Source organism: Pinus tabuliformis, chromosome 1_1 (genome assembly GCF_031772625.1).
Source record: "Pinus tabuliformis cultivar Carrire ecotype Pingquan chromosome 1_1, CPIR1, whole genome shotgun sequence".
Classification (NCBI taxonomy): domain Eukaryota; kingdom Viridiplantae; phylum Streptophyta; class Pinopsida; order Pinales; family Pinaceae; genus Pinus; species Pinus tabuliformis.
The window spans coordinates 966715312-966735799 of record NC_142297.1 but is presented as its reverse complement, the minus strand read 5'-3'; positions in this window follow the sequence as shown (position 1 = coordinate 966735799).

Below are 20488 nucleotides of genomic sequence, written 5' to 3'. Positions count from 1 at the left end.
AAGCGATTGGGATGTTGATTGAGAGCAAATGTGGGCATTTTTGTTCACTTGGATGGTCATTGGACCCAACAAAGGATAGATAGATCCTTTTGCATTGTAGCTTGGCATTAGATTGAGTTGTCAAGCATTTTCAGGGATGTGTCAGACTTGTAGTTGATTCACTTCTCTTGGTTCACTCTCTTCATATTGGAGTTTTTGACATCCAATTTTGGCAGTTTTTCAGGCAATTTTTCATTAAATCTCAGCTTAGCAGTTTCAACACGAAGAGTTGGAGATGGTACCAGGTTATTACTATGGAATTATGATTGAGGGTGGGAATGTTAGCCTCATACTCACAATAAGTAAGTCCAACATAATAAAATTATGAAACTTGGAAAATATAATTCCTACTTGTCTTGGATGTGCACATCAATTCTAGAATGAGTTTGTTCCTAATACTTGGGAGTTTGTTGAGGTCTAGTTGGTTGAGATATTCTTTCCAACTAGTTAGCATCTTAGATTAGTGTGTGGTTGAGATATTCACTCAACCAAGAGATTTCATGTCCAAGATAGACTAACTATCTTGAGACATAGCTTGATGTATATATATTGTATCATCATTCTTTGTGAAATACAATCAGGCTTAAAGCCTTTTCCGCCATGTTTCTCTTAATGTAATAGAAATAAACATGGCAGAAAATGCTTTAAGCCTAATTCTATTTCACAAAGAATGATGATACCATATATTTACATCAAGCTATGTCTTGAGATAGTTAGTCTATCTTGGACATGCAATCTCTTGGTTGAGTGAATATCTCAACCACACACTAATCTAGGAGGATAACTAGTTGGAGAGAATCTCTCAACCGACTAGACCTCAACAAACTCCCACATCTTAGGAATAAACTCATTTTAGAATTGATGAACACATCAAAGACAAGTAGGAATTATATTTTCCAAGTTTCATAATTTTATTATTTTGGACTTATTGATTGTGAGTATGAGGCTAACACATACTGGACTGAACATACCATATGGCATAGTTGTGAAAAATAATGATCTCTAAACAAGGTGCCATAAACCACTAATGTACACAGTATAACAAGGTGGAACAAGTCTTCTAATAGTGTAGAAGAAGTGTTGAAGAGAAAACTGCCAGACCTTCAGGACCTGATCCAAAGTGATCATACCTTCAAACATTTAAAGATAAGCACCAAGGGCTTTGGCCAAGGCATAGGACATCGAGCCTTGACACCTAACTAAAAACTAGGAACATATCGAAGACACTTATATTTCTTTCTTAGACCTTCAGGCATGACACAAAAATCACGCCAAACTAAGCTACCAATTGAGCCATAGGCTAGTTCACACGATCGTGCCACACCTAGTTTCCATTTGAGCCAATGGGCTGGCAATCAATCTCTGTGCCAGGTGCAAGTGCACACAATCATGCCACAACAAGTTTTCAGGCCATTGTGTCACCCTCAGGAGAAACCCGTATCTTTGTTTGAGTCTATAATCCGGGCCATCGCTTGGGCACTCTGGCCAGTGCTAGGTTGTCCAATCATTCCACCAAAATCGAACAATCGACTGTGATCAGGCCATATTAGACTAGGTTATCATCTTGTGCTAGACCCTATTCCGCTTCAGGTCAGGCCCTACCTTGTGTCGAGTCTCTTTGGGCTAGTTCTAAGATCACAATGGGCCACTACGCATTTGGGACACTGACCAATGAACCGTCTAACTCAATACATAATCATTCCACCTCATAGTATACCGTTGGACCGAGTTGCTTTTCACACTTACCCTTAACAACTTTAACCATCCATATGATTGAACTGAGATGTTTGTAGAACTCTAAGAATTATAATAGAACCACCATAACGTGGTACATAAAGGTAACAATTGTAACTGACAAATGAGTTTCGTTGGGCTACATATGGAGGCTCCATGTACACGGTTGTCTAGAAGGGGTCTATAATGACACCTAAGCATAACATACACTGACCCCACTAAAGTTACATATTGTTGATTGCTCGAATATGTGTATGTTAATTATAGTTATATGTAATTCTATGGGACGACACATAGAGAATGAAGCGTTGATATCACCCTATCTTGTGCCTAAAATTCGATCATATCTTCATGAGATCCATACAGCTTTGAAATCTTTGGGACCCATGCCTCTTTCTTGTGCATGCATTTCCAATGAGAAGACTCTAGATGATCTTCGTGTTTGATGGGTACTGGATACAGTGTTACTCGAAGCTTGTGTATTAATGGCCTCACATACCAACCATGTAAAGCTACTACATAGGCAAGTTTAGCCATTACACTTCCATCAATCTCATCCAATACAAGTAGAGTTTGTATTGGTTGTAACAAGGAAAATTGAGGTGCTATATAGCCAGAGGATGGGGAGTTTCCAATTTAGAAACTAGACTAGTGTTCAAAGATCCCTTTATCAATATGGGGAGAATCAACTATTACTACGTAAACTAAATATGCTAAATAATCCATTTTAATCACAATTATGAGATACTATGAAACATTCTCTTAACTGCACACTGAATTCCAAGATGACATAGTGACCACCCCTAATTATGTAAGGGGACGTGTTACACAAGATATTCTTCGAACTAGCTTGGGTACATTTTGGGATCCCGCGGACCATCATATCATATTAGGGTAGTAGGTTCCTATGAGCCTCTAAGCCATTTTTGGACCCCAAGCTCACAAAATCAATTTCTTTCCATCATTAGATTGATGGCTATATAAAGCTTGTCAATAGGGTGATCATGTACATTTTGTGCATGTACAACTCCAAGCATCAAAAAACATGGGATGGGAGTCTCCCCTATGTTTAAAGCGACTACAATAAATCTCTCCATAGGTTAACTGGAGACAACCCCTTTCATGTGGGCCTGGGATTTGAGCCCTTGTGTCCCATTGATGTTACATTGCCCCTTGTAACTATACAGGTATAATCCACACATGTTTAATATGAAGTCCAAAAAGCTATCAAGTTTATTGAACAAATTCAACACATCCTCCAGTAGGTCCATGATATCTTGCAAAAATCCAATACTAAGTACAAACAACACCATGATTAATATTGTGTGCCACACAAGTTTCAAGTGGGAGACAATCTTTGGTTGCATTTGTAGAAGGAATTCCTTGCAGGGGCCCATTGGAAGCTTCAACCACTCTGCTATGGACTTTACACCATCAATAACACTATGGGTGACAATTCTTTTGAGCCATTTTGAGCTAAGTATCCCCCCTTCCTTGGCCTACACCTAGTGTTCATTGTGAACCGTCATTGGACATACTTTCCACCATTGTTGAACACATCAAAAATCATAAAGCATTTGAAAGTAACATATCTTAACTTAGATTGTAGTGAAGAGGCCACAATTTATCAGACAATGGGTGCATAGATTAAGAGCACTCACCAATAAAGGGTCAAACTATATCAGGTTGTTAAAGGAGATGAACTCTTGAACAAAGCTAAGTGGTTCTCAAAGGGTCAAGTTAAGCAAAAGTTTTTCTGTCTCATGGAGGCACTCAACATAATGGATACCATTACTTCTTGGGGGGATGAGTGATCCAGGTGGATATCGGTGCCCACCCACCCATTTTAGTGGCTCACAACACAATTTTCTATTTTGGCAGTTTTTTTTTTTTTTTTTTTTTTTTGTCTTGGACTTTTAGAACCGTTTTGAGGCCATAAACAATGTTTTTTGGGAAACAATTTGATGGTAGTTTGCAAGGAAAAAATGTACTTCTCAAAAAAAGGTTTCCAATTGGCTATCATGTGCTCCAAACAAAGATTGTATGGCAAAGTTATGACCTGAGGAAATTGACATTCCAACTTACCCCATTGACGCCCATAAGCCTTGGATGCTTCATCTCCTAGGGTTAGGTTTTTGGATATTTAGGGTTTATCATTACTTCTTTATGATTAAAATGCCTCTAAGACTCATTGTAAGATATTTCAGCGAAGGCATGTAACCTTCACACTCTTCTCAGGAATAAGCTACCACCATTTATGCTAGGTTGTTTTCATTATGCATGTATACAATTTTAGCATTTTCCATTTATTAATATATGTTAAGGTTCATTGTATCTTTGTGTTTAGTTATACATATGTATATCATTTAATTCCCTTCATAAATTTGGATCAATGGTATCAGAGTGATATGCTCTTTATCTAATTTTCTATGCATTTCCCCAATGAGGTTGGGGTATAAGGAGTTGGTACTCGAATTGCTTGAGCCCTTGCAAGACCGTCCTTATGACCCTAATGGCCTCCCATGGCAGAAGAAAAAAAAAAAGACAAGGGAGGAGGAGATACTATTAAACTATTGCTCGAAGAATCGCTCGCGTGACAAATGAATGAGATAATGGATAATTTTTCCCAGGTCCTTCAACAAATCCCAATAGGTGACACATCTTCATTAAGTGGCCACTTTGGAGGCACCACCCCCTTTAAGGTACAAGTTTATTTGTATATTTCTATATTTTTGGACTAGATAGATGCAGATGCTCTAGACAAATGGTTAAATATGTTAGAAGGTTATTTTTCGGTCCACAATTTTCTGAATGGAGAAAAGATTACCTTTACACTCCTTAAGGTCGCTCCCCATGTTAAGGATTAGTGGGAAACTTACTGTGGGCAAAGGGCCACAAAGGAATCCACAATATGTTTAGTCACACCTACTTGGGACTCTTTTAGGGATGTTAAGGAACAATATTACCCTATTGGAAGTTATGGAGACCAATACATGAGATGGACCACACTATGGTAAGAAAGGGATCAAGCATTGCCAGAGTTCAAAAATATCTTTCATACCCTACACACCAAGACGGGTATTAAAGACTCTAAGCGACATCTCATGCTCAAGTGTCGTGGCTATCTACACATATACATCCAAACATAAATGGAGTTCCTGAACACCTCCTCACTCAATGCAACATATTGATATGTTGTCAAAATTAAGAAAAAAATTAAATAGAAGAAGAGATACTTTGGATCTACGAATCATTCATAACACAAGTTAGGAAAGGGCATCCAAAAATCATAGAACAAAGGATGGAACCAGGGTGGACCATCCCAAGACAACCCATCTAAGCTGCAAAGAAAGAATGGTATTGGGAGGATGAAGAAAGACACGATAAAAGTAGTGCGAGTTCCATATGAGCCCCTCTCTCAACACCAATGAATGTTGCACAAGGCAGCCATTGGTGGCTAAGCTAAAATATTTAGAGTCATATGCTAGTTCCGACTCTAAACCAAACCTAGATAAGGGGAAATAGATCATTGGTGCATAATCTAGTGACATTGTTTCCACCAACAAGGTCCAACAAAGTGAGCTCGAAGATCTTGAAGAAGGTGAGTTCCTCTTTCACTCAAAAATGTGGGTGAAGGGTGCACTACATTTCATTATCGATAGTGGGAGTCAAAAGAGGCTCACCTCAACAAAAGTCGTTAAGTGACTGTACCATCTGACAACACCACACCAATAACCATACACCATTGGGTGGCTCCACCAAGGTTGAGATCTTCCTATCAACCAACTGTGTCGTTTTCCCTACAACATCAATCCTTTCAAGGACAAGGTATCGTGTGATGTTTCTCCCCTAGAAGTTTCTGATGTTGTTTTAGGCTAACCATAATTGTGGAAGTGTCATGCTATATATGAGTCTATACCTTGTAGTGTTATTATTACTTTGAGTAAACAACTATATGGGATACTAGAGATAGTATCGCCTACTGCCATTTCTTTGATCTCAACTAAGAAATGCAATAAGGTCATCTCCCAAATTGGGAAATTTTTCTTCTTCTTGATTCACTCTTAAAGTAATGAGAAGATTGTGGCTACATCCATGGCCTCCGCACAAGGCTCCTCCAAACAACAAAGGCAAGTGGATAAGTTCATTGAAGAATATAAAGACATCTTCTCCTCACCCACCGGGTTACCTCTACATTGTTTGGTTAAACATTCAATCGATCTGACCCCCGCACACTTCTACTTAATGGGCCAATATATCGCTACTCTATTATGGAAAATGAGGAAATCAAGCATAAAATCCAAGATCTTCTTCAAAAAGGGTACATTTTGCCAAGTTCCTCACCTTGTGGAAGCCCAATTGTACTAATGCAGAAGAAAGATGGGACTTGGCGACTATGCATTGATTATTGAGCCCCAAACAAAATCTAAGTCAAAAATAGTACTCAATTTCCTGGTTTGATGACCTTCTTGATCAACTCAAGGGGGCCAAGTACTTCAGTACGATTGATTTGAATTTTGGCTACCGTCAAGTCCCAATAGAATCAAGTGATGTATGGAAGACCACTTTCAAGTCCAAGGAGGGTTTTTTTGAATGGTTGTTCATGCCCTTTGGTTTGACAAAACCCCAACAACTTCCATGAGTCTAATGGATGATAACTTGTGACCTTTAATTAATTCTTTAATGGTAGTATGTTTGGATGATATCACATCTTCAACAATAGTTGGGAAGAACACTTGCAACATATTCAGTATGTCCTTCAAACTTTGTGGCAACACAAGCTACGTGCTAACTTGTAAAAATGTTCTTTCTACATGGATAAAGTCCAATACCTAGGCTACATTATTGATGAGTAAGGTGTGCATGTGGATCCATCCAAGATTGAAGTCATTCTTTAATGACAATGAAATTTATTACATTGACATTGGTAAGCCATTAATGACATTAACATTTATTACTATATTGTCAAAAACTTAATTAATCAATAGGGAATTAACATGCCCCAATCTTGGCATCGGAAGTTGGATAGTGGGGTTCTCATTCTTGTGCAGGTGGGGTTTATCATGCTTTCACCTGCCTTCGTGCATAGAAGTCTACCAAGCTAGAGACATGGAAACCTTCTCTACACTATCTTTTATAACGTGTCTCAACCCATACATTGTAATTCATTTAATATCACACTGTTTGGTACTTACTGAAAGAAGAAAAAAAAACCTTCAGACTAGCCAAGATCCCTCTAGCCTTTTAGTGAATCATACAAATGTGTGTGGAAAATGGGTATTTATAATAAATATAATGTAATTTTTACTCAATTTTATTTGATAAAAAATATTAGAATCTTAAATACAATTTAAATGTTTTTTTAGAGAATTAAATTTAATAATATATACAAAAACATATTTTAAATAATAAAAATCACAATCTCACTCAAAATTAAATCATCTAATTAAAAAACAAACATTAAATAATTAATAATTACAGGAACTTCAATAAAATAATCCATATATGTTACTACTGTACTTTAATAAAATAATCCATATATGTTACTACCGTGGAGCTTATTAATAATATCAAAGCAAAGAAAAATAATGCATATATGTTACTGCTGTAAAGCCTATTAATAATATAAAAACAAAGAAAAATTGAAAAAATGCCATGACAAAAATACAACTTTTAAAGAATTCTATTTTGATTAAATTTTTAGAAACATAAAAATCAATTTCAATTAATTTATATAAGAAGAATCTATTTTATTAAATTTTAGAAACATAATGATATGGTATTTATTTATTAGGAGATTTTATTATATTATTATATTAAAAATGAAAACTTAAAAGATGTTAATGTATGATTTTTTTATACAAATTATATTAGTTAATGTTATAAAAATTAAAAAATGTTAATGTATGATTTTTTAATATAAATTATATTATTATTTAATGGTATAAAAATTTTACTTTGATTAATTTTTTTATATAGTGTTTTTTGTTTTTTTAATTACATAGAAAAAATTTAGAGTAAAAGAGTTAAATGGAAAACTTATCATAACTTAGTTGTCAAATCAATAGTGAAGATAATCATTATTAGTTGCTTAACTCATCACTATTGTTTAAGAAAATCACCCCATCTAGAATTACTTTATTGGTATAAGCTTTTACTTCTATACTAGATTCTTTTGATGTTTTTTTTCCAGGAAAAAAGCGAAATTTTTATAAGTAATAAAAAAGTTACAAGCATATTGAGTTAACATTCATGAAACCAATGTGATATTGCCGATGCGATCGGGTTTTCATTACCTATCCCAGGCAACTTAGTCGAAATAGTGTACTGTTCGTATCCAAAAAACGTGGGTCTCCTTACAAAGGAAAACAACCCAGGATACCACCAATGCTCCATATGATTGGTTCCAAAATAGAACATACAGAACATAAAATCCAAAGTTTCATCAACTCCGTTTTCAGATAATGTAAGACTGTCGAAGAAAAACTAAACACAATGATATTTGTAAATTTATGAGTAAGGTGAGAGATCCGACACATGGTCTGATCCTGGCTAGTTATCTCCACGAGCCCACAGCGTGCTGCAAACCTTCTTTAGAAAGCATTGCTGCTTCATTTCGGTCCCTGTAAATATGATCAATGAGAACACATTAAATAGTGCTTTAGTTTTGGATTTTTTCAAAAAGCGGCCTCAGCTGATAATTCTGACATCTATGTTTTCATTGACCCAGTTAATTACATTCACTGAATCCCCAAAAGATCTGAACTGAGAAGATATCCTGGTATGAGCCAGCGTTTTAAAGGAGTTTTTAAGGCAAAACAGTTGAAATGTTTGTTTGGTCCCTAGGGCCCAGTGAGGCTTTTAGAGAGTGAAAACCTGCTTAAATGGATGAAATTCCGGCTCAAGTTTGTTATCTGAGCTGCCCCATCGAAATAGGCCCATGGGTCTCAACTCTGATCAGTTCTTCCCTGCTATGAGAAGATGTCCGGGTTCTTCAGGCTCGGTATACTAGACAGTATGGCTGCGCTTTGGATAGCAATATCCGCTAGAGTGGATTTTTTCTTTGATTGTTAATTAAAAGATACCATGAAAAAATTATATTTTTAAATTTATAAAGATAAATATAAAATAAAAACGATTATTGTTTATTTAAAATTGAAATGATAAGGAATTTATAGCCATGATAAGAAGCGTTGTGTAGTTTTCCTAGCTGAGAATAATGGCCTCTATTGAGTTCGATTAAAAATTTAAAACGAATTTTTTAAACTAATTGTATTTTCTAATTTAATCTGTACAATATTTCAAAACAGTCCATCCATTATGAAAATGGTTATTTGGAAACTAATTGTATTTTCTAATTTAGTTTGTACAATGTTTCAAAACAGTCCATCCATTCTGAAAAACGTAAAAGCTATTTGGCACACTCCACACTCATTATGAAAGACCTAAAATCTTTTTCGGCACAGTGAGAGATGATCAATCCTTAGAGCAATGAGTAAAGGAATGAGCAATTTTATTCGACCATATCGTAAATCCCCATCGGCCCTGCGCGAATGTGAAAATTTCTTGGGTGTTTTCATCGTATCTGATCATGTATATATTCGACAGAACAGCGCGTCTACTGAGTCGTTTTTCTTCCTCTTCGTCATCAGAAAACTTCTTTGGCTCATACCAAGGTATCTCTCCCAAACATTCTCCACTGATAATGCTGTAAGCCTTTATACAGTTCGCCTGTGGATCTGTAAAATTGCCCAAATACATCAGAAAGATCAAAAGTATTTGGCTTATAACAGTGCAATATTAAAGACATTTTCCTGAGATTGGACCTAAGAAGACAGTATTAAAGGAAGATTATATTTAAGAATATTAAGGAGCTCTACCCCAAAGGATCTTTTGATAGGGCATGTCAATAGAGAAGATGTGAATGTGGAGGATCATTATTTTAGAGTTGGACAATTCTACCATTTTTGTGGCAGGGGGATTAATAGTAGAATTGAGATCGTTGCATTTTGGGGGTGTTCTCAATTTCGTAAACTGGCATGGACTGGAAAAAAATTTTCGTCTATGGAGATGCAAAGAGTATTATTGATTGAGTCAAAGATTACACTCTCTTCTGTTTCTATATCTTGTCCAACTGGATGAGCCGCATTAGATTCCTGACTTCCACCTTTCAAAACATCACATATACACACATCTACAGAGAACAGAACCAGATAGCTGATCTTCTTCTGATCTTCTATGAAAGAGGTATGATTCAGAGACAGATAAGTATCTCACGAACGCTAAGAGCATTGACACCAACTGGGGTACTCACTACAGAATTTTGATGAAATATGTTGTAAATTTCTTGATTGGTTGTTTGCTGCTCTGATAAGGAACTGGTATCTATTTTGTATTTAGTAGTAGAATATAGCAGCATTCTCACGGATAAGATAGGAAAATATGCAATTAGAGGCAATGATTTGGGAACTTTTTTTACAGGGCAAAAAACTCACTGTTTTGGACAGGTGATCTAAGAGAAAAGTCTTGGAAACAGACAATGTACTCCGTTTTCTGTGACAGGTGATCTAAGAGAAAAGTCTTGGAAACAGACAATGTACTCTGTTTTCTGTGACAGGTGATCTAAGAGAAAAGTCCTGGAAACAGACAATGTACTCTGTTTTTATCCATGAAATAGAAGGCCTTTTTTGGTTAAAAGAAAAAAGAGAACAGTGCAGTAATAATTTGAGACCATTTTTTTTAATTATATGAATGCATGCTTACATTCGTCATAATCATAAAACCCTTCAATGTCAATGCAAGAAAAAACGATAAGATCCTGTGGTAAGCATGGAAATGCACTGATCACAGTATCAGAAAGCTTGAGCAGAAACCTGCCCTCAAAATCCAGTATCTGGTATTCCTTTGGCCAAGTACCCAGCGGGACGACGATCTGTTTTCTCTTCAGCACAATTATGGGTTCATCCGATGCCATAACATTGGTCTCCCTAATCCGAGGATTGCAGGAGGAGCTAATGTCTGCAACTACCATATTACTGTCGTACTGTTGTAATAGGATGACTGTATCACCACAAAGTTTAAGAAAAAATAGTCCCTCTTTAGATTGGACTGGAGATATTGTTACTCGCTTAACAAGGCGGCCGTCCTCTTTAGAAAAAAAATTCAGAGGGATTTCCCTCTGGATATCACCACTGAGCATAGCCATCAAAGAGTTTTCAGAACTGCACCAATCAATTTAAACAATTATATAACACTATTAAGCTAATTGATCTGAGGTAACTAGATTGCAGATTTCGGAATATTTTAAATTTATGTGGAACATGAGTGAAGTCAAAATAATTGATTTCACTTCTGTAAATCAGATTTTCAGGAATATTCTAAAATTAGCTATCAAAATAAAAATGGCGAGAACTAATTATTTTTTAATTTATAAATTAACCGAATTTAGTAAGACCTTTCAAATCCGTAGCATATGTGTCCATTAGGTAAACGAACAATCCCTGTTTGTATTGTATAGAGGATGCTGTAATTTTCCAATTCAAATACTTTATGTTGTCTGACAAGCCAAACCATGATATTGTAATCAGAGTGGTTTTCATTCTAGAAAAAGAGTCCAGTTTCAGTTTTAGACAGAGATATTTATGGATTTTAGACACAAAGATATATATGGATTTCTACCTTTGCAATGGGGCATGGAAAATACCCTTACAGTTGGGAAAGTCAAAGCTGAAAAATGGTGTCCAATTCTCTTCCTGAAATTGGCGTGTGAATTCTACACAGCCTTGGTAAAATCCTCTGAATTAATTGAAAAAATAAAGCTTTCAGAAGTATGTTTAAGTTGAAAGCAATTATAAGTCAAATAATTTTTAATTTAGATAATAGAAATTAACCTACTGGATTGAGGCAGTTTCTAGTCGATATCCTACTGCAATATCTTGAACATACAATATTATAGAATCATCATGCTGGTTGTACCAGATATTACAAATGGGTATAGGTAATTCCAACCATTTTATAATTTTCTTCATCTCTGGAAGGACAAAATCCATACAAATTTACATTCAAAAAATTATATAAAATCTTGGATATATAAAGGATCATAAATATATAAAATTCACCTCGGTCAAACACTGTCAACCGTGAATTTCTCTGATATTTCAGAGACACCATAAACACCAAATAATCAGTAATGCAAACTGCTGTGATGCCTTTGTACTGTCCACTACCATATTCCTGCAATTTTTATACCACACATATAGATTAATCAGTCCATAAAACTGTTTTTAGCTGAGAGGTGTCTACAGGGGTAGAGATTGAAAAAAATTCCATCCACATTTATAGATTAAATCAACATAATGTAAATTTTTCAGAAGTACATTATTTTTCACAGGGATTAAAATTTTGGGGAGTACAATTTTTTTTAAGATTAGTTTGTATTCGGTTTAACATTTTTTTTTCAGTGTCAAAAACATTTATTATAATAGACTATATATGTGGGAAAAAAGGAAACTAAAATTTGAAAAATATATGTTGATTGTAGATTTTCGAAATATTGGAAAAAAAATTGAAAAATATATGTTGATTATAGATTTTAGAAATATTGGGGAATCGGATTATTAAATGAGCTTTAGAGATATTTCCAAAATCTATAATCTACATAAGTTTAGTTCTATGAATATAGTCTAACTATTAGGTGGGGAAGTTTGTATAACTATTAGGTGGGGAAGTTTGGTCCCTACAGGTTTCTCCATTCAATCTTGAACAAAACTATGTACAACTCTGGCTTGATTTTTTCAAGTGAAAAAAAAAAATATTGAAAAACTATGACCAACCTTAAAATGATAATTGTGAAAGAAATTGATGCTTCTGCAATCATCTGAGTTCGTGGTTTCTGAACTGATTTTTCTCTTATATCGTTTTCTGGCACAAGTATTGGATTTCTGAGTTATAGAAGGCCTTTTTGAACTACTGTATCTTGTGATGGTTCGTTAGCCATTTCCAAATTCATAGAAAGCTGAGTAGTAACAAATTCATGTGACTGAGAGAATTCTTTGGCTGGTTGGTCTGCGGATTCATCCCCCTCGCTTTCTGCTATTGTCTCATCCCTTGGTCTTTTATTTCTGCTGTTTCTCTAATAGTACTTTCAGTGTCTCTCGAATGAATTCAAGAGAATGCATTCGCTTTAAGTTTGCCGTGATTGCATTGTCAATTTCCTTAAGGTGGTGACGTTTGATTATCATGGCATTTCGTATTAATTGTGTAGTTTGAATGGGATCTGAAGGGTGGCAATGTTGATTTACTGGCGAGGCTCCTTTTTTAACAAATTATGCAATATATTCAATATATTCAAGCAAGAGAGGGGAGCAATTTTGGCAAGATTATGTTTGATTTAATGAGTATAGATAGGTTTAATTTTTTTTGAGTTGACATTATTTAAATGTTTTGTATAGATTTTTAATAGACATGAGAAAAGTTTTAATTTTGATGATGGATAGACACCCTTACACTTCGTATTGGGCTGTAAAATGAGCCTCTAAACTCAACAAAATTTCAACCTAGGATGGACACCCTTACACATCACACTGAACTGTAAAATAAATTTCTCCACTCAATCAGTATTAATATAATTATCATTTCAAATTAATTAATCTAAAAACTATATTACAAATAAATGTATGTTAAATAATTATCACTCATATTATGATGTAGTATATAATCATTTTATGATGTAGTGTATTAATGTAATTATCACTTCAAATTAATTAATCTAAAAACTATGTTACAAATAAATGTGTGTTAAAATAATTATCACTTGTATTATGATGTAGTATATAATCGGTCTAAATCATTTTTTTTTATATACAAATAACAATTAAATCATAATTTTTATTTACAAATAACATTTTGGACACATGATGTTTGAAAGATCATGATAACATTCACAAAGAAGTGTGTGTTTATAACATGGTTGTATATATGTTGAATTATGTCCTGCATCTTTTATTTTGAGTGGTTTTTCTGCCATGGATTATATATCCATTATAAAAATATAACTTAGAGGAATAGGGTTAATCAGAGCTATATTTGTGTTATGAATTATTTAATTAATATAATGAAAAATGTGTATTTATTTTGCATGGAGATTTGTTCGAAATTTAACTGGATTCATATTGTGGGTTTTAAAAACAAGTAAAGATAATTGAATAGTTTAGATAGTAAGTTTTTTTTTTATTAATTAGGTGAGGGTATATATTGAGAATGTGTTTAACTAATCAAATTTCAGGGATGCAAAGAGGAAGAGAGGTTGTTAAACTATTAAAATTTGAGGATGTAAAATTGAGTTGAATTAAGAAATCTTAATATTAATATAAAGAAAATTTATTCAATTTTTATCATAAATATTTAATTATTTCTTAACCAAGATTATTATTTTAGGTTTTATATTTAATTTATTTCTTAACCAGGATTATTATTTTAGGTTTTTTATTAGAAGAAGTTTTAGTCCATAAAGGCTTAATATGAAGGTAGTATTTTGGAGATGGCAATTTTTTGGTTGTAAGGAAGCTATTTGCACAAAGTTTGAAATTATTCATGTGTTAACCTATTTTATACTTGGGTAGAAAGAGTCTTTTGTTATTATCTTAAAGTTATATAAGTCTTTAATAAAATAAATTAATTTTAAAATTTAAATCATGAATAGGTTGGAAGTAGGAGTTGTTTCTAGAAGCCTACAAAACTTAAGAATGCTAGTATTGAATTATTGTTAATCAATTAATATGACTGTGAATGTCATAGAGGGATGTAAAGGTCTTCTCATTATTATGGAACAAGTTTGATGATTGTGACTCAAACCTCAAGTATGGTTGTATTCTAATCCATGGTAAATGTATTGGTGGCTTATGGATCTCATGAGATATGTATTGTATTTTAATCTTATAGACAACAATATATATTGAAAATTGTTGCTAGTTTTCTTAGTTTGAGTTTCCAGGATAAAATCTTTTTGTTAAATATGTGTGTTTGCCATTGCACATTTTCTATTTTATTAACAATTTGTTTGCAACAATTAATTGTACAGGGTTAAAACCTACATTTGGTATCACAACAGTTTGGCTTCAAGGGACACCTTTGTGGCTAAGGGATTTGACTCAGGCTTGTGGTAGACCCTATTACAATGGGAGATCTACGGAAGCGATTTTTGTGGTGAAAGGAAATGGCGAGCAGTTCAAAGATAGAGATAGCAGAATTTTGAGCTACAGAAGCTCAAAATGGAAGATTTGTTTGTGGACAACAATAAATGGATCTTTGTGGATCTTGGTTCCACATCGATGGGGATATCAACAGAAGACTGGACCAAGTTGGATTGAAAGGCTACATAAAGGGCTTTGTAGAACAAGTTAGGGGCTTTATATTAGTGTAAGTCCTAGGTGAACAAATTTTTCCAATGGAAAAAGCTATGTAACTTGAGGGTGAAGGATGGAAATTCGGTGACAAAGCATCTTAATGCCTTAACACTATGCTAAGTTAGTTATTGTATGTTGATATTAAGATTTAAAATTAGGATAAGTGTATTAGTTTGTTGTGTTCTTTACCATACTCATGGGATATTCTAGTTGTTGTCATAGGTAATATTGCAACTACCTTAAGTTTTGATGAAATAGTGTCATTGTTGTTATTAGAGGAGATGAGATGTAAAAACATGGAAAGCAAAAACAAAGATGTCTAATCTCTAATAGGATGTTCCTATAATATAAATAAAGATAAGTCTTATAGTAGGAGATCTAAATCTCTAGGAAAATTTGATAAGATTTGTTGGTGATGTGGAAAAGAAGGGAATTACAATAAAGATTGTAGATCTAAAATTCTTGAGAAAGGGAATGGATCCGAAGACGCTCCTTTTGCATCAGGAAAAATATCCTTAGATGAAGGAGGGGATGTGTACTTGGCTTATTTGTAGAAATTTTACTAAATTGAAACAATTTTATTGAGAGGAACATTAAAATTACTAACAACAACAAAACACATGCAAATATAAACACCAATGTTTACCCTAGGAAAACCTCAACTTTGGGGAAAAACCTAACCAATGGAATTCCATTAGTCCTTGGCCAAAACCTCAACCAAGCCAGCCAAGTGAGCCTTCACCACTCACCTCCCTGGCCCCATTACAATGAAGTGTTCACATCCTTTTAAAGGCTCCATCACATGAATTCCACGAGAAAATTACCATGGGCCCAAAACTAACACTATTGAACCAATCACCTTTGACTCCTTCCCCGAGTCAAGTTTACCTAACAATCCCCCCTCAAACCTTGACATGGGGTTTCCTTGACTAAATCTAGCCAAATCAGCCAAGTGAGTCAACCCTGCTCACTCTAGTCCTTACCCCCCTCAAAGTTTATACCTAAGGTATTTTTTAACCTGGTATGCCCCGTGTCACTTAGGTCTAACACCATATTTTACCGAAAATTTTCTAGGGGTATGCATGCCTTACCAGGTCTTAAAACAATATGCCCATTACATGCAATACAATTTTTTACTCCATTATAATATTTTTTTCTTTTGTTGTTGCTCCAACATTTATGTTGCCATCCTCTTGCCTTTACATGCTCTGACCCTCGTGATCACCTCTCCAAATATGACTTCCATGGCTTCATCTCACCAATGGAACCATCATCTCATTAAGGAATTCCATCAAACACTTTGCAAACATCCTTGACATACATTTCCTAGTCATATGCTTCACTCCGGCTTTAGCACCTTTTAAAATCTTGACCATACTCTATGTTCAACCTTATATGAGTCTACTCACAATCATTGATATCATTTCCATGACCCTCTTCTTGTTCATTTTCATCCTCAAACAAATCTCGTGCATTCAATTCAACAACGTCACCTTACTAAAGCAACTTCTCTCTCAACTACTTCAGTTGTAGTGTAGAAATTTTGAATAATATGACACTTATTCACAGAGATTATCCTGATTATACACTATTGCAGAATACATGCATAATACATAATCTCCTCTACGTTGATCATCAATTTAGCAGCATTAAAAACAATGAAACATCAATCACATGCACACATTAACACAGTATGTAACTCGGGGAAAGCTTACAGCTGAAAACCCCACACTATCTGTATATTAATGATTGAGAACATGTAACAATACATAGTACAATACTCCTCTCAAGTATCAAGCACTATCTCCACCTGTTACACACAAAACTAGCTCAGATCCGATCAAGTTGCAGGTTCAAATCTCCTCCGCTGCTTTGCCTGCCTCCACTGCACAATCCCAAGTGAAAATCACGTGAGCACAGGCTATTTCACTAGGCATATACTGCGCAATACTCATGGGCATACTCAATCCATTGATTGTGCAAGATCTCATGCACAACTATAGTCACAACTGATAGCAATCTCAACCTCTAACACCTGTCTCCACTGAACTGTACATGCACTGAGTTAACTGATGTATTCTTCAGTTTCTTTATGAGTTAATAATAAGTGAATTAATTAATATTTAATTCACACAACTCATCACTAGTGTATTCTTTAGTTAGACTAAAATACAACTAGTTCAACCAAGTCAAACTGAACACAACTCCATCAACTCCACAATCAACTCCACCAAAACTCAACCACATGAATTCTAACTGAAGTCCTGCATGCAATAGCTCATCTGACCCACAAAGAAAGCGTATTTCCTTCTGACAGCTGCATCCGCCACATCTGTAGCTCAAAATGAAGTGCTCCAAGAGGATAAGATAATGTTTATAGTCTAAATATTATTATGAGACAATAATATTTGACTTTTCTATTTTTAGCCTGGCAGTCTAAAAATAGACTTTGATCACTCCGCTGTGAACCAGAAATAGAAGTCCATCTATTTTTCCCAACATGACCAATCATCCATAAACAGCATCCTGCGACTCATAGACCATGATCCATATGTCTAAAAATAGACTTTGCGCCAAAAATACCCTGCGGGCCCACTTAGTGAAGGCTACTTCTTTCCACTAAGCTCTATCATCTTGTTGCATTCTCAACATGTAGCTCTTGCCAAAGCCTCATAATGATCATAGCAATTCCCTGTTCCCGTGAAAACACCGCTTCCTTCAACGTACTATAGCTCTGCTCATTCTATAGAATCCAATCCACACCTATGGCCATGAACATCTTGGTGTCCTAGGCATCCCTTGTTCCCACGTCCAAGTGCAACATTGTATCGCATTCAAGAACATCTCTCTTGTTTATAACACTAGAAATCACGTTCCCTCTGCTCCACCAAGATCGACTCCACCTTTGTCTTGATTCCACTAACATTTCCATGTTGTCACTACATGGTCCCATTATGATTGTGCTAGTAATAGTGACCCTGATTCCAATGCTCTTTCTTGGCCTTTGCCTCTCATATTGGCTAGCAGTGATTCTAGATCATGCTTTTTTAGCCACCAATGTTGTTTTATCATGTTATTTGGGTCAAAATCCTTCATAGTGAGTCTCATTCCATCAACCACACACCTTTTCCTGTTGCACTACCTTCGACCCTTATCACTTGAATAGTGTGGTTTGTTTCCTTGCTGATGAATATAATTTGCAATATCACTCACAATGGTGTTGTGACTTCCACTGCGACATCTACAATAATAGGGCGACCCACTTTCCTATTCATACCGAGTCTCCTCTACCAAAGATGCACATTCAATTGCACTTCAATGTGATTCAGTCGATGGTCTCAATGTGGGGGTCGAACATTGGCCTGGTGTCTCTTAGCAAAAAATATAACCTTTCCATCCCATTGGGCGCGTGTGAACATTCCCACTTCCTTTATGGTTTCAAGTGGCTTGGCCACTCAAAATCAAGCGAGTCGATTACTCTAGCGTAGTCCCTGGCCACTGGGATCTCCTTGAGCTTGATTACTTTCTTAGATCCATATTATGCAATCTCCACTTGCAGGTTATCATCAATGTCATAAAATACCTCTAATGAGTCTTCATCATCCATTTTGTGCCATTTCTTTAGTCCTCAGTGTCACTGTATGGAAATTTCGGCTCTTCTACATACGCTTCAGCCTCATCGAACCTTTTTCTTTTCCTTCTCAGTAACTTTATTCATTAAGCCATATAAATACTTATCAACAGAGGCATCCCTTTGGAGGAAATATCTGGCTCTGATACCAAATGTAGAAAATTTGACCGAAGTGAATTTGTTTTGCTAAGAGGAACATTAAAATTACTAATGACAATAAAAACACATGCAAACATAAACACCAATGTTTACCCTAGGAAAACCCCAACTCTGGGGAAAAACCCAACTAATGGAATTCCATTGGTCCTTGGCCAAAACCCTAGCCAATCCGGCCGAGTGAGCCTTCACCTCTCATCTTCCTGGGCCCATTACAATGAAGTATTCACAACATTTTAAAGGATCCATCGCATGAATTCCATGGCCAAATTACCATGGGAAGCCAAAAACCATGGTCCCAAAACTACTACTATTGACCCAATCAACTTTAACTCTTTCTGCAAGTCAATTTTAGCTAACGTTGTTCAAGTATACATGTATATCATGAGGCATGGTTAGTCAACTCAGGTGCATCCTTTCATATGACTCCTCATAGGGAGTGGGTTTGTGAGTATGAAATATATTATGGTGATGATATTTTCCTGGGAGATTAGTCGATAACCATAATAATAGGACAAGGAAAAGTCAAGTTGAAGCTCATTAGTGGAAGGATTAGAACTCTCACTGGCATTCTAGACATCCCAGGACTGACCAAAAATTTGATTTCTAAAAGCAAGATGAATGATGCATGTTTAAAAATAGTGTTTAAAAAGTATACCTACTAGATGGCTCAAAGAGCAATGGTATTGTTGAGAGGAGTTTAGATTGGAACTCTATATAAGATGCTAAGAAGAATTATTAGTGATGGGTGTAAAAGTTCCATTGTTCTTGAAAGTGGAGCTAAATAAGGTAAAAAAACCTATAGTTTTTAGAGAAAAGACTATGTCGTGGCATCAAATATTGGGACACATTAGAGAGGAGGGAATTCAAGTACTACATGGTAATGGTACGGTAGAAGGTATGTTTGATTGCTCTTTATATTTTGATTGTTGTGAACACTGTTTATATGGGAAGAAGAAACATGTAAGATTCATCTCTAGTGCTACGAGGGAAGAGAGAATATTGCATTTGGTGCATAGTGATGTGTTTGGACATATTTCGGTTCCTACAGTAAAAAAAAAATGTACTATGCCTCATTTATTCTTGAGGAATAAATGGATTTATTTCCTTGGGAAGAAATATGAAGTCTTTGGCAAATTCAAATATTTTAAGGCTCTTATGGAAAATCAAGCAAAGAAACAAGTCAAGGTGTTGAGGACATATAATGGTGGAGAATTTTGTAGGATTGAACTCAAAGAATTTTATAATAAGAATGGTATAATAAAGAAAAATAATATTCCATAAACACCTCAAAAAAATGGAGTTGCAAAAAGGATGAATAGGATGTTGATGGAGAAAGCAAGGATCATGCTTAATGGTGCTAGGTTAGGATAATATTTTTGGGCAGAGGCAGTGCACATTGCATGTTATCTAGTAAATATATCACCCTCATTAACATTGGCTTACAAGACTCCATACGAGGTATGGACTAGTAACAAACCTTATTTTAAACATCTCATGGTATTTGTTTGGGGTGCTTATGTAC